Raw genomic sequence first — 14,958 nt, 5'->3', positions numbered from 1 at the left:
AGACTTCCAGTTTTACGGCTGGAGCTCCCCGATGCTCCAATATTAGAATTAAAAAGAAACAGGCGTTGATGCAAGAAAGAAAATATTCTGCTCCTGATTTAAAGACTAGCGAATTGCTAAATATTTTTATTAGTGGCAAATTTGCAGCTTGCTGGAACTAATTTCACGCCCGGCAGATATGGAGCTTAAGCTGGGAATGGCGTTAAATTACTCTCTTGTAAGGGTGTTTAAGCCTTGTGATGGGGATCTGTTGGATGGTGGGAACCTGTCTGGGGACCCCTTTTTTGGGGGGATTCCTCGTGGGTTGGGAGTCTGGAGATGGTGGTTGGGGAAAAGAGCATAAGTACAAACGTATCATTTTCATCCTTGGTGTGATAGGAGCCACCAGTCCCCCTCATTTGCATAAATTTGCTTATGGGGGTTTGCTGCAAACCAGCATGGTCATGAGGCCCCAAGATCCTTCAGCACACAAAGATGTTATTTATATTTTAGGGGTATTTTTGGCATATTTTGGAGATTATTCAGGATATCCAGCGTTTAGTTGATTTTGTTAATTTTAAGATTTATTTAATCAATTATAAAAATGTACTGAATTGGTTTAGAAAAAAAATTATTTAATTTCTTTTAATTGATTTTTAAATTTAGAATATTCCAGGTTTAGTTGATTTAAGAGATGGGTAAAGGTTGGAACCACTGTATCCCTGAGCGCCGCTTGCTCTCTGGACCCATTTTTTCCATGTTTTCTTTGTCAGCCAGATGTTTTACAGCTTGCCAGCGGTTTTCCAGCCCAAATCCCTTCCTCCTCCTTCTGCAAAGTCTCCAAGTCCACCCAGCTTAATGCTGGGGAAAAACCCATCCCATTTCAGCTTGCCCAGATACAAACTGGGACAGGTGCAGGTGTGGGGTCAGAGGACGTAGAGCTTGAGAAAGCAAAGCGAAGGCGTCAAGAGGATCCAATTACTTCTCTAAAAATACCGCCAGGAGGGTGTCAGTGGTAAACAAGAGCTATTTAAATCCCTCAGTCCACTTTCTGTGATGGGAAAAATGAGGTTAAATAATTCTTCCCAACTTACTAGGAGGACACATGGCTGAGAAGCACTGAGTTGTCCTTTTCCGAAGAGACATCCCCCAAAAAAGAAAGTTAAAATAATAGGAGAGGAGTAATGTCTCCAGTGGGGATAGAGCTCTCTCTCACAGGAACCCACTTCAGATTATCTTTTTCTAGCTGATGGCGGAAATCAATTTTAATCATCCTGACAGGAAATGAGGATGTAAGACTTCAAACAGAATAAATCCTGCAACATTCAAAAAATAATAAAATGGAATATGAAGTCACTTTTCAAATGAAAAAGAAAAAAATCCCATCCCAGCAAGTGGAAATGCCTCTAAAAGCTACCAAAGGCCCTGGTTGGTAAGAGGAGAGAAATACTGTGGGACAAGACTGACCTCAGCCCAAGAAGCACTTGGAGAAGGCGGATGGAGGAAGACAGGGCGTCTCTGTCATCACACTTTAGGGCTCCTCTTATGGTTCCTATCACTCCCAAGTGGGAGGAAGTTGGTAATTTTTTGTTTTTGGTGACTTGTTATAGTAAGTGCAACTTTAGTTCAGTCTAGTTAATCTATAGATTGGTGCAAATAAGGTTTTTGAGACTTGGTTCTCTGAAGCTCAAGGAACTGCAGCGATTTCCCTAAAAAGCCTACAAAAAGAAAGTTCCTGTAGTTGTCTCCTGGGGATGTTTTAATATCATCATGCCCACATGGGATGACATGTCCCCATGGAGTCAACATGGGTTGATATCGTGGCAAAATCTGTTCCAACCAAGGAGGGGAAGGAGGAGAGCAACTACCTGAGAAGCTTAAATGTGGCTGTAGAGACCTCCACGAGTGCTGCAAGGGATGGAGAAGAGGCAAAGCTAAAGGAAGGAGGAAAAGAATCCATGGAAAATGAGTTTAAGAAGATCGAGGGGAAAAAGAGAGACAAGAACAGGGTTTGGGGAGATGGTAAAAATTAAAATTCGCTTTTATAATGCCATTCCCAAAGGCTCTAAAGCCCAGAGTCAAATGTTTTTCCAAGAAACTTCAATTTCCCATATATTTCCCCCAAAAGTGCTATTTCCCACCAATCTTATCTTTAAAGAGTATCTATTTGGGTCCTCCTTGCATCATCACTTTGGAAACCTTGCGCCTTTACCTGTGTCAACCTCTTCTTCATTCCACCCCAAGAGTTTCCAGGTGAGGAACCAAGGAGCCATTGAGAATGGAACCCACAACGCTTCATTTTAAGTGGCTCATCACCATTAGTTCTTCGTAATGGCATTAATCACCGGCCACTCATTAGACTTTAATGTGCCCATAACATGTTCATCTGCTGTAATTCCATCGCAGTTGAGCAGTCAATAATGTCTCAAAACTGGGAAGGGCTGAGCGATGGCAGCATCTGCCCACGGTGGGATGTTGGGCGTCTGGAAGCAACCAACAACTGCTGAAACGGCCCAAATTTACTGCTGAGATCCTCAGGACTTTCAGGCAGGTGGTTTTTTTGGCAATCAAGCCTGTTTGCAGTTTCCATTCAGGTTTTATTCCTGGCTCCTTGCAACACCTTTGTTCTCGCCCTTTTTTATTTGACATGTATCGATTTTTTTCCCCGCTGTTTCCCAGGCGGCAGCTTGGAAACGATGCGGGTTTTTTTGTTGCTGTTTGTTAAAAAAAATTTAATTTCCTTCCCTATTTGTGTGTGACGGTAGGGAAATTAGTCGTGATGGGACCTGGCTGGGCCTAGATCTGCTAGATCGAAGCATCGTGTGGCTCCTGGGAGTTCACTTCCAAAGTTGCCGTGTTACCCTTAAGCTCACCTCTCCCCGAATCCTGAGCCCATGGGATGTGTTTTTTATATCTCCAAATTAAATTCTGGATTTTCACACACCTCAGGGTTGTCCGTAAAAAGGATGTTCCTGTGTCTCTGACCATCACGGTGTTCAATCAACTCATGGCTTCATCCCACCACCTGTGGGCAACCGAAGCTTGGAGACCACCCTCTTCTCAGGGGCTTCCCTGGGCTGCACCAACCTCTCAGGTGTTTCTCCTCATTTCCAAACTAATTTTTAAATTGCTGGAGGATGGCAAAAAAGAGAAAAAAGGAGATGAATCCTTCCTGCTGCATTATGACTTTGTGGTCATTCCAAAACCCCACACCCTGTGTTCTGCTAGGGCACCACTTCATTTCAGCCCAGGGGTTTTAGTCTCAGATCTCAGGAGCTTTCCATCCCAAAGGATGGATAAAATGCATTTTGTTTTCCTTTGCCTGCAGAGAAGATATTATGGGGTGCTTTGGTTTTCTCAGCTCCACTGGCAACTCCCTGAGACAACTCTGGCAGCCAAGGATATGAATCACTGAGATGGTATTTAAGATCCTTCAGGTAACCTGTACAAGAAAAAAATTAAAAGGCGGCTAATCAAATGGCTTTGAGGGCTGTAAAAAAGCAGAATTCAATCCCTGAGAACTTTCCAAGATGTAATTTCAGAAGACATCAAAGATGACACAAACCTAAGGAAGTAAAACTACTCAAAATTCAAAGTTTATAGTCCATCTGTCTCTTTGCTTCAGGGAGCTGGTATTAAATTTATTGCTAAATAAAACAAATAAGCCTAGGAAAAGTCAGCATTGAAATCTGCATACTCGTAAGAGAATTAGCAGAGCTCTCTTGTTATGATGGCTGCTTCTCAATTTGCATCTTTAAAGAGTTGTGACCATCTCTCCGCTTCTCCCTCCACCAGCTCCTCGGAAGCCAGGCTGGTGCCGGCGGCTGGCGCTGGCATAGCTTGGTGAGGGTGAAGGTTGAACTCCCATCGTGGGCTGAACCGGAAAGAGGATGGGCAATGAGTGCCAAAGCCCAGCCAAGGTGAAGAAACATCTCAGGTGGAATCAAAATGTTAAAAGGGCAGGATTCAGCATCTCCACGTCGCGTTTGTCGGCTGTCTGGTATCGAACTACCGCAGATATCCAAGGGAAACATAAATTGGAGGGGGGCTCAGCCCATTAACCAGCCCTGGTTTTGTTTTTACAGTATTTGTACAAGGTGTAGTTTAACAATTATTTATCATTTTTGTTTCCCCCCATGGGTGTCCCTCCAGCCCATCTCTGCTTTAATCAGCTGACATTGCCTCTGGAAAACAGACTCCAAAGCTTGTCCAGGTGCTGGAGGTAAGTCACTTTAAACATCCAGAACCTTCTTTTTTTTTTTATTTATTTATCCCTGGAAATGCTTGGGAAAGGATCAGTCAGTCAGATGCTTTCAGTAACTTTGCACAGGAGAGCCTGAAGGAGCAGCAAAAACCAGCCGCAGACTTATTATGCCTTGAAATTAAACATTTAAGAGGAGTAAGTTGGCAGCAGGGATTTTCTAATCAAAATATATATAACCTGCCGTTTATCCATCATTTGCCCTCTGGAAGGACCCCAAAATGCTTTCTGGCTCAACAAGCCAGCATTAACCCCCACTCAGCCTGTGTGGGGAGGGGAGAAATCCCATTTTTTAGATGCTTTCCCACTCAATCCCAGCTCCATGGTGGAGGCATCAACTGGGAAAAATCCTTTGTTTTGGCTTTAGCTTTCTTTATTATCAATCCATCAGTGTCTCACAAGAAATAAACTGAATCTTATTTAATCTTGCATAGGAAAACCTCTGGGAGTATAGAGCCATCCTGGCATTGATCACTTATTCTTAATATATCCTCCTTGTCCCTGTGGATTATTGATAAACCCCTTAATTATATTCTCCCATGTATTTATCTATTAGTTCTTGTGAAATTACATGCTGGTATGTGTGTCTGAGATTGTTTAAAATTCACGGTGGCTTCAAAAATGACGTTGTTGTCTTGGTGTTGGAAATCTTTTGGGGTTGGCTCTCTTATTATTCCCAGGAAAATCATGTGCACAGGTAAAAAGAGGAGTTGTCCTGTATGTGAAGTACCAAAGATGGAGGGAAATCAAGATATAGAAATCTTCCATGAGCTAGTTAGTTAAAATTAGGGGAATCCTTTAATTTCATCCCACGTTTGATACAAGCATTGTGGGGTTTGGACAGACAATTGGATGGTCCCTATGTTGCTTCTAAGGCTTCTCACTTCTTGAATCTCATTACTGGAGAGGGTTTGGAAAGGTGTAGGAAAATGGTCATGTCCTTAAATATCTCCTAAAAACCCAACACAAATTTTAATGAATGATTTGAGTTATGCATCATCACCAGATCCAAGTGTAGCGCCCGAGCCAGAGGGGCTGGAGGGTACCACTGCCTGAGCTGGGACAGTTTGGGAACACCCTACCTGAAACAAGTCCTAAATTGTCCTTAGGGATTCCTTTTTAGCATCTTTTAACTCCTGAGGGGGTTGGACACCCTCCCTGTAAGCAATTTGGGAGGGACATCGTACCCCTCCAACCTGCTGCAGTGCTTAAGCTGGGCTCAGCTGCAAGGCCGTGTCCCAAAACCCGGTCTTGTTTTCAAAATCTATCATCGAATAATTTGCTTGGTTTTGCTCTTATGCATCTTGCCGAGAATCCCGTCACAGTTTTCTCAGAGAAATCCGACACGAGCAATAATACAATCTTGGAAAGAGAATTGAATTATTTATGGAGGATCAGTCAAATGATGGAGACTAAACCTCTATATTTTATGTAATTTGTTTTCTCCTGAAGCCTGTTATGTAAAAATGTAAATATTGCTGGGTATGTATGTCGCTGCTCTTGCCAAATGTTTAATATTTTATCAAGCCTGCTCCGAGTACTCGTCTCTTTTGGAAAGGCCCCATCCACGTCCTCTGGAATAAGTGCCAGTGAGTTTGTGGCAATTATATATTTACAACACTGACTTCACACGGGCAAAAAAATCTCCCTGAGGTGCGCAAGCTCCAGTCTGGGGCATGGAAATGGCATGACCCCCAGAATCTGGGGGAATTTTAAGTGGAGGGGGTTTAATTTCAGGGAGGTTTTCCAGCAATCTGGATTGGGATAGGGACGGAAAAAGGTGTATGGAGGAGGGTTTCCTGGTTTTGGGGTTTGGACATCCCTTCCAGGTGCAGTCACCGTAGGGTAGTCCAGGGTGGGAAGAAGTGAGTTGGTACCGAACTCTTCTCAGTAGGGGTGCAGCCAAGCACCCCCGGTCCTGGAGATCTGGAGGGATGAGACCTGACCAAAAAAATCACTCAGTAATGACCTGTCACAGCAGAAAGATGCTTTTTTCTGGGGAAAAGAACTGTGAGATTGAGTGCGGGAGAGTTTTAATTTATCACCAAGCAAATTCCAACAAGGTCCCATGGCTGGTTGATGAAGTGGCCAATCCAACTGGGAAATGTATTTTTTTAACCGGGGATGATAATTAACCTCTGGAAAAACTCTCCAGGGAAGAAGCAGCTTTTGCCTTTGTGAAGGAAAAATCTGGGCCTGGATATTTCCCTTGGCGTTTAAAAGTGAGGCTCCAAAACCAGTGGTGGAATTGCTTCGGCGATTGGTAACAAATTGGGGGAGATAAATGAGGGATGCTCAAGGAGTGAATGTGGGATATTCAAGGATCCTATGTGAGATTCTTGAGGAATGAACTTGGGATGCTCGAGGAGTGAATGTGAGGAGCTTGTTGCTGCTGGCTCCAGAAGAAATATCCCTGCACTGCGAGAACCCTAAAATTTTGAGCACTTGAGTATTTTTGGCAATGATGTAGCTTAAAATACGCCCCACACGTGCCTGCTCTTTTACATCCCTGTTTTCCAAGACGAGATGTGAGAAAGATGAGATGCCAAGTGTGGATGATCCAGTGGTCCTTTGATATCACGATGATGGGTTTTCCATCTGCCTCCCCTTCTCTCTTCCTTTCCAATTCTCCAGTTTCTGCAAAACCCGAAATATTTTCTGTCTGGCATCCCCTGCTGGTTGAAACAACCGGCGACAGCTTTATGGCTCCTCATCTTTGCTCGCTTCTGTGGAATAGTAATAAGGGAGGGGAAAAATGTCCCGTCAGCTGATTTACAAGGCAAGAAATTCCTATAAATCATTCCAACATCTCCAAAGGACTGGGGGGATGCTCTGAGTTCCCGCTGGTTTTCCCAGTGATGCAATGCAGTGATTTTTTTTCTTTTGGAGGGGGGTGGGTGGGATTCATCCCAACCACCCACTGCATCTCTCTGCTATTTTATTGATGGATTCCAAGCGGGAGCCACCAGCCCAAAGGACATCAGTGTATGTTAGAGCCTGCTCCCAATAGGAAGTACAAACAGTGGAGCAAACATTTTCTGGAGGGACTTACTTTCGGGATAAACTGGAAGGAGGGATTTAGGAATGCTGATTTGCAAGTGGCCATTTGTTCTGGAAAACCGAAGAGGAAAAATTAAAAGTGTTTCGGGTTCCTGGCCTTAAATTTAATTTGTTTTACCACCTTTCCCATTGCATCCCTGACCCCATGGCCATCCCTTACACACCATTTAGTGCTGCTGGCTCATACATCCCTCTGTAACTCTTTGGAGCCAATTTTAACCTATTCCCTAACCAATTAACCTTAACCTATTCCAAAGGAATTCTGGGGCTGTTTTGAGTGACTCCGCCCCCCACCCAAGATCCTTAGGAAATGGGCAGAAATCCAGCGTTTCTCGTTAAATCCGTTCTTGATAGCATTTTTCATCAGGGAAAGGGTTGGAAAATTGGGAAAAAAACCCTGTAGCCAGACTGATCCAGAAAAATCCATCCCTGTGGCTTTTGCAATAAAATGTGGGAAAATTTGGCTATAGGACCCAGTGCTCCCAATGAAAGTGATTCCAGGAAAACCTCATCTTCTTTGCGAAAGAGAAGGGCAGTTGATGTCTCATGCGGACCAAAATTTGGGTAGGGGGAGCTCGGTCAGAAGCCACTTTCCCCCAAATTAACAATAATTAATAGATACGAGTGTTTTGCCTGGGGGATAATACCACAGGAGGAGTTTTGGGTGGGCTCTCACTAGGTGCCCTAAATTTCACGGTTGTGCTGGGGGGTGGGCGGGTTTGGTAACCCCCCCTGGGGGTCTTGATGGAGGGGGCACTGCGGGGGTTGGAGCTGGGGGAGTCCGGGGCCACCGAGGCTGGCTCTGAATCTGTCTGGGATGGCAAAAGCATCCGGGGGGGAGGGGAGGCGGTGGAAATACGGAGGGAGCAGATGCTGCTGGAGGAGAAATACGCGTTGGGGGTTAATATGGATGCGCGGCGGTATATTGGGGAAACAAGGTGGGGGACAGATGCTGCTGGGGAGGCAGATGTGGTGGGGGGAATCTGGTTGCGGGGGTGCAGGTGGTGCAGGTGCACCCCGGCTGAGGGGAGCAGGGGCAAAGGCGGCGATGTCCGGGGGACACCGAGGGGGTCCGGAGGCAAGCGGGGGGACGGCCGCGTTTTGGGGAGGGGGCGGGGGGGAGAGGGCAGGACGGGGGAGCGGGCGCCGGCCAGCAGGGGGCGCTGCCGGGGAGCGGCGAGGGGGCGTGGCCGGGGGCGTGGCCTGTCGGGGGCGGGCCCGAGGGGGGCGGGGTTTGGCGTCGGGGGCGTGGCCCTGCGGGCGGTGGGCGGGGCCTGTCGGCGGCGGCGCGGCGGGGCCGGGCGGGCGGGCGGGCGGCGAGCGGCGGCCGCGCTGTCAGGCCGGTGTCGGTGTGATGAAGATTGGCGGGCAGGTAGGGCTGTCACTCACGGCGGGGCCGCCGCGCGGGGGCGGGCGGAGCCGCGGAGCCCGGCGGACAAAGCGGCGCGGGCGGCGGGGCACGTGCGGCGACGGCGGGGACACCCCCCTCCCCCCCCACCCCCCATCCCCTCCGGTGTGGGAAGTAACTTGCCGTTCCCGCCGTCTCCCCGGCGGTGCGGGGCCGGGGCAGCGCGGGTGTCCGTCCCCGGTGTCCGGTTCCCCCTCCGGGCTGACCTCCGGCCGGCTGTGCCACTGCGGTTCTCCGCCGTGACCCCCTCGGCCGGGCGCGATAATTTTGGGGGGATGCAGCGATTCGGGCGGGGTGCACCCCCTCCTCCCCATCCCCGACCGGTTGCAACGATCCCGGGGGGAGGCGTCCAGTGATCTGGGGGTTGCGCACCCCGCCAGCCGCTCACAGACCCCCCAAAGGTTGCGGCCCCCCGAACAAGTTGCAGCCCCCGCTGTGCCCGGTTGCAGACCCCCCGGGAGGGTCGCGGTGTTTTTGGGGGGGGGGGGGGGGGTTGTACCCCACAGTTGGTCGCAGTCTCCCCCCGCCGGTTGCAGCCCCCGCTGCCCGGTTGCAGGGCTTTTAGGGGGGTTGCGACCTCCGGCCGGCTGCGGACCCCCCCAGCCGGTTTCAGATCCCCCCTGCCCCAGCGCTCCCCGTGCCCCCCCGGGGGCTGCAGCCCCCCGCGCTCGCTGCAGTGACCTCGGACCGGCTGCAGACCCCCGAGCACTTGGCGTGCTCCCACCGCGGGGCTGCTCCAGCCCCTCCAGCCGCTCCTAGTGCCCTCCCTGGGGGCTGCAGCCCCCCCTTACCAGTTGCGATCCCCCCTGGCTGCCTGCAGCCCCCTCGCAGGGATGGCAGCCCCCCGCAGTTGGCCACGGTTGCCCCGGAGGGGGGTGGCAGCCCCCCCCCTCAGCTGGTCCCAGCCCCCGGGAAGGGCTGTAGCCCCCCAGCTCCTGGCATTTGGGAGCTGGGAAGTTGCCCCCCGTGCAGCCGGGGTGGGGGGCTGCAGCGGGTGCTGGTGGGGGGGTGGGGGGGAGGCGCTTTATCTGCAGCCTCCCGGCTTTGCAAAGCACCCAATTAGCTCGGGGTGCCCTCCCAGGACCCCCAGGGCACCCACTGGGGGTGGGGGGGCACCGTGCCACCTCGCAGGGCCTCATGCGGGCTGCATGCCAGTGCCGGAGCGTGGCCCTCGCAGGCGTGCCGCATCCCGCCGCCTCTCCTGGGACAAACCCCTGCGTGCACCCCTCTATCCCCCGTGTGCCGCCTTCTCCTGGCGCACCTCATTTCCCCCAGGGCACCCCCTTTCCCCTGGAACACCCCACGGGACGCCCTGGCAGCCCCTCTCTCCTCCCCCCCTTATCCCACAGGGTTGGGTGAATACTCCAGAAATCGCTTTTAGTGGCTCTGCAGCAATGCAGGGAGGGCTTCTTAATAGTAATAATAATAATAATAATTATTATTATTATTTTAAATTTATCCTTGAATTTTTTATTGCATTTCCGTCCGTAGGAGGGTGGCTCCGCCGGTGGCATTGTGCAACTCGGGAAGTTTTGCCGAGGGTTTGGGGTGTCCCTCCACTTCATCCCAGTCCTCACCAGGTGTCGAAGCTCAGCTTGGGCTCCGGCTCTTTGTTTGGGCTCTTCCCGGTTTTTCTCTCTCCCAAGGATCTTTTTTCCCACTCTCTCGCCGCCCACCGGGTAACGGGAAACCCTAAACCCGGCAGGATATTTTCAAACTCCCAGCCGGGGAGATTAGATTGAGGAAAGGGGGGGGATGGATTATTTTTGGCTGGGATGCAGGACAGCTGTCTGCCGGGGAGAAACAGAAAATAGGAGAGGAAATGGCTTAATTTGGCTTTTTTCAACTTATTTTGCCTTCAAATCCTCAAAAGTTTTGGGGTTAGAGTGGGGAAAAGCAGCGTGTGGCTCAGTGGACCTGGCTTTGGTGAAACTTTTGGACATCATGCCTCCAAAAGTGCTGACTCGACGTGGCTGGGATCATCCTGGTGTAGAAAACTGGGTGCTCCCTGAAAAAAAACCACCCCAAAACCTTTGGGGCCCGATGTTTCAGGGGCAGTTTCCAGCCTCACGTGGACGGGGGGAGGGTTTTGGGTGAATCAGTTGGATTTTGGGTGATTTAGGTGAAAAAATAGCACGTTGTTTTGGGTTTAAGCCATATGGAGCAGACAGATGATGGGATCAGGATTCCCCCTTATTTTTTTTCCCCTCCTCCCTCCTATTTTATTTAACTCCCTGCACTGAGATTCCTTCGTTAGGAGCAAAAGTTAATTGCTTGAGGCTAATTACAGGAGAGGTTAATAGGGGAGCTGGTGGTGTCAGGAAGAGAAGGAGATGCCGTGTTCCTTAGCATCCCAAAATTGGGCTTTTCAAGGCACTTTGCAGCCCTTGCCCCCCAAAGCTGGCACTGGGGGGGTTCCATAAGCCCCTTCATTTTAACCTGAGATCTGTATAACATTAGATATATATTTATATATAGCATTAAATGCTCCCTAATATCATGGGGTGAGGGAAAAAACAGGGAGAAAAGTGGTGCTGAGCTTCCCCACTGAGCTTGCAGGAACATACTCCATTTTCCCTCCATCGTTTTTGGGAGGGGGAAATACAGGATATCTCATTTTTTATGGAAATCTCCCTTTCTTTGAGGAAATTGCCTTTTTTAAAAAGTTACTCCATTTTAAGGGAAACATTTCTTTTTTTTAGGAAATAGTGGTTTTTTTTAAAGGAAGTCACCTTTTTTTTTTTTTAAGGAAATCTCCTCTTTTTTCCTAAGGTGTTTTTTTTTTAAAGGAAATCTCCTCTTTTGGATTAAATGCATGAAGTTGTACTGGGAGAAGAGTGTTTTACTCCACTGGCACACCAGGAATAACTGTTTTTCCAGCTCAAGGATAAAACAAGACCCTCATGGGGCAGCTTTGGATTTCGGGTGATTTTGGCTTTTCCAGTGAACTTCTGAATTACTTCTTGTCTTTTTTCCAAGTTGATGGACAGCATCTATAAGTCTCTGAGCGATAATGGGGTTTTTTTTTTGTCCTCCAACAAAACTTAAATATTGGCTTGGTCCTGCTGGGAAGAGCATCCTTCACCCATCCATCCTCATCCGCAGGGATGCGGGGGCCAGACTGCACCTCCGGGTACCATCCGCATCCTGGTTGGGTTTGTGCCATGGATTCTTGGGATATTTCCTGAAGACACGGAGAAAATTAACCTGGGATGCTGGGACACCCCAATTTGGCAGAATTGATTTTCCTGGGAGCTGCTCTGGCTTGGAGTAATCAGCGAAATGAGTCAGAGCGATGGGATGGGGCGGCTGAGAGTCGATGGGAGGGATGCAAGGAGCAACATGCCACGCTTCCTAAAGTCTGGAGGAAACTTTTGCCACAATTAGGGATAAATTAAGGGAGATTTGGCATCTGCAGTCTGGGTGGGAAAGCCAGATCGAGCATCAGTGTCATCTTTATTTTAGGTCATGGGTACTGCTGATGCCTCTCAGCATCCTGTCCCCAGTTATTCCCCATCCTTGTTTCACTCCAGCATGTGGAAAGCTGCTTTTTTTGGGGTGTTAGTGGGATAATTTACTGGATCCAGACAATTCCCAGTTGCATTTAATATCCCGTGCACTGTCGAATAACTTGATTCCCAAATAATTTTCGCCACCACCAAAGAGGGTGTTAACAAATGCCCTCTAATTAGCCCAAAAATAAATTAATTCCCAGCATCATTAGCCAGATCATTAAGATGCTGGCTCCAAATAATAATCCGGAAGGATGGGAATTAATCCTCAATTAAATTTAAACTCGGGTTTATCCCTGCCTCCAGCCTTGGAAGGACCGAGGTGGTGCTCCAGGTAATCCCCATGGGAAAATGGAAAACCAACCCTGGCGGGATGGGATGGAGCCACGATCCTGGCGGGATGGAGCTGTGATCCCAGTGGGATGAGGTTGCCTTTGCCCAGCTGTGGTTTGCAGCTGTATAAATAAGACGGGAATTTGGCCTCAGCGCTTCCCAACTGCTTGATTAGATCCTATTTTTTTGGCTTTTCCTCTTCCAAACAGGAACACAAACCCTGGGTTCTCCCAGCTCTGGTTAATTGGTTCAATAGTTGGGTTGCAGAAGACCTTCAAGACCATTGGGTCCAGCTGTGCAATCGACCCCTAAACCACTTCCCAAAGCACCATGTCTACAATTTAAAAAAATTGTTATTTACTTATTACTTATTTTTATTTTATTTTAATTTAATTTTAATTTCAGGTTATTTCTTATTTTATTTTATGGTTTAGTTTCTTTTAATTTTTGATTATCTGGTTTAGTTTTATTTTTATGCTTATTTTAAAATTAAAAAAAAATTTTTTTTTCTTTCTTTTTTTCTGCTTTGTCACTATTTGGTTTTTTTACCTTGACTTTCATATTCCAGGCCATGCTTCCCCCACCTTCCAGCATCCTGTGCCACCTGTCCCATCCTTCCCATACAAAATATAATCCAGGCAGGAAAATCCCAAATATCCAGGTAGCCTCACCAAAAGGCCATGACCCCTCAGGTTTAGGGATGCAGCACTGCTGATGCTCCCCAAAAACCAGATTATTTTGGTGCAGGAGGAGGAGAAAGTGAAACCCAACTTGTGTCGAGGGGAAAAACATTCTCCGCTAATGTTCAATCCGGAGCTTTTGGCTTTAACAAGGTGTTACAAAAACTATGAGAAATGTTATAAGTGAGCCCACAGTTTTTGGCCAGGCTTTCCCTTCCCTGGCTGGGCTGGCTGCCTGGATCCCTGCCAGAAATCTCAGAAAGCCAATTAAAAATAATCCCGATTTTGGACCAATTATGGGAAGCTTCTATTTTATTTCTTCCCCCATTTAGTATTTTTTTGGAGATGTGTTTGGGAGTGGGGTTTTGAGTGGGAAAATCCTGTCACGCCCAGAAGGGAGTGGGAACAACCTCAGTCCCCACAGGAGCTGGGAGCTTCTTCAGTCTTGGGTTAGAGCTTGAACCCCTTGGAATTTTTTCCAAGTCAGGAAAAGCTGATTTTGTTTTCACTTTCCCCCCCTTTTCCCCCCTTTTCCCCTAATTTTCCTCCTTTCCCCCCCTTTTTTCCCTAATTTTCCTCCTTTCCCCCTTCCTCCCCCCCCACCTTTTTCTCCTTTCCCCCCCTTTTCTACCTTTTCTCCTTTTTTTTTTATATTTTCCTTTGTCTTCTTTTTCCCCATCTTTTTTTCCTCCCCTTTCTTTCCCCTTTTTCCTTATTTCCTTTTTTGCTTCCTATTTTATTTTATTTTATTTTTCCCTTTTTTATACCTTTTTTAAATCTTTTCCTTTTTCTGTTTTATTTTGCCCTTGATTTTCCTTTTTTTTCTTCTCCTCCTTTAAGTATTTTTTCTTTCCCCCTTTTCCCCTTTTTTCCTTGTTTTCCTTTTTTCCTTCCCCCCCCCTCCAAAAAAGAGGAATGTTTTTTCCCTTTCCCCCCTGTCTTTCTTTCTTTCTCACTCCTATTTTTTCCCATTTTCTCTTTTCTGCCCTCTTTTATTTTCTTTTTGGCTTTTCCTCTTTCCTTTTCCCTTTTTCTTCTTTTTTTTTCACTTTTATTTTTTCCTTTATTATTTTTCCTTTTTCCCCTCCTTTTCCCCCTTTTTTCCCATCGTTTTTGGCAGCCCAGCCCTATCCAAGCAGCAAACCCAACCTGCCCCAGCCCTCTGGGGTCCCCCCCGATGCCACACGCTCTGCCCCCAGCCCAGCAATGAGGCAAAACTTGGCCAAATAATTGAAAAAAAAAGAACAATATCGAATTGTAGCAGTTTCCTTTGCTATTACCAGATCAGCAATGTGTTATGCCCAGGATTATTTGGTGGAGGCAGCACCAGCCTCTCCCAGCTCCATCACTCCCAGGTACATTGAGGGCACTTTATGGCTTTATAAAGCCCTTAAAATGTTTTTTTTAAACACTACTTGAAGCTTCCAAGGCAAGTTTGAGAATAGCAATTACCAGCTCCTGGATCCCTGGGCGAATTCCCACGGTGATGGTGGATGTAAACCACTTTAGACATTTTTAATGCTCCTGAGCAATAAATTTAAAAGGGAATTTATTGTTCCAAGCTGCTAATTTCTCCATCCGAATGCCGCTGCCTGTTGCCGGTGCTGATGCCGAGGACAGCTGGGAGCCTGGATGGAGATTTTGATGCTATCCCAGAAAGAAAAGTCTTTTGCCTGCCTGATTTTTCTCCTTTTTTCCCTGTTTACTATTTTTACCCTATTTCCA

General features: G+C 47.8%; 1 protein-coding gene across 6 annotated transcripts in view; it reads left to right on the top strand.

The window, feature by feature from the left end:
* The first annotated feature begins 8,601 nt into the window (after positions 1-8,601).
* Positions 8,602-14,958, top strand: part of PKNOX2 (PBX/knotted 1 homeobox 2) — an 85,243-nt gene continuing 78,886 nt past the window's right edge. For 5 of the 6 annotated variants that reach the window (XM_039564866.1, XM_039564868.1, XM_039564869.1 and 2 more), the window contains exon 1: positions 8,607-8,672. The gene's annotated coding sequence lies outside the window, so the exon portion shown is untranslated. Of the gene's footprint in view, positions 8,673-14,958 lie in introns of all 6 variants that reach the window. The other variant, XM_039564871.1, reaches the window with a different exon arrangement.

The sequence above is a fragment of the Corvus cornix genome, chromosome 24, assembly GCF_000738735.6.
Source record: "Corvus cornix cornix isolate S_Up_H32 chromosome 24, ASM73873v5, whole genome shotgun sequence".
Taxonomy (NCBI): Eukaryota; Metazoa; Chordata; class Aves; order Passeriformes; family Corvidae; genus Corvus; species Corvus cornix.
This window is presented reverse-complemented; position numbering and strand designations above follow the sequence as displayed.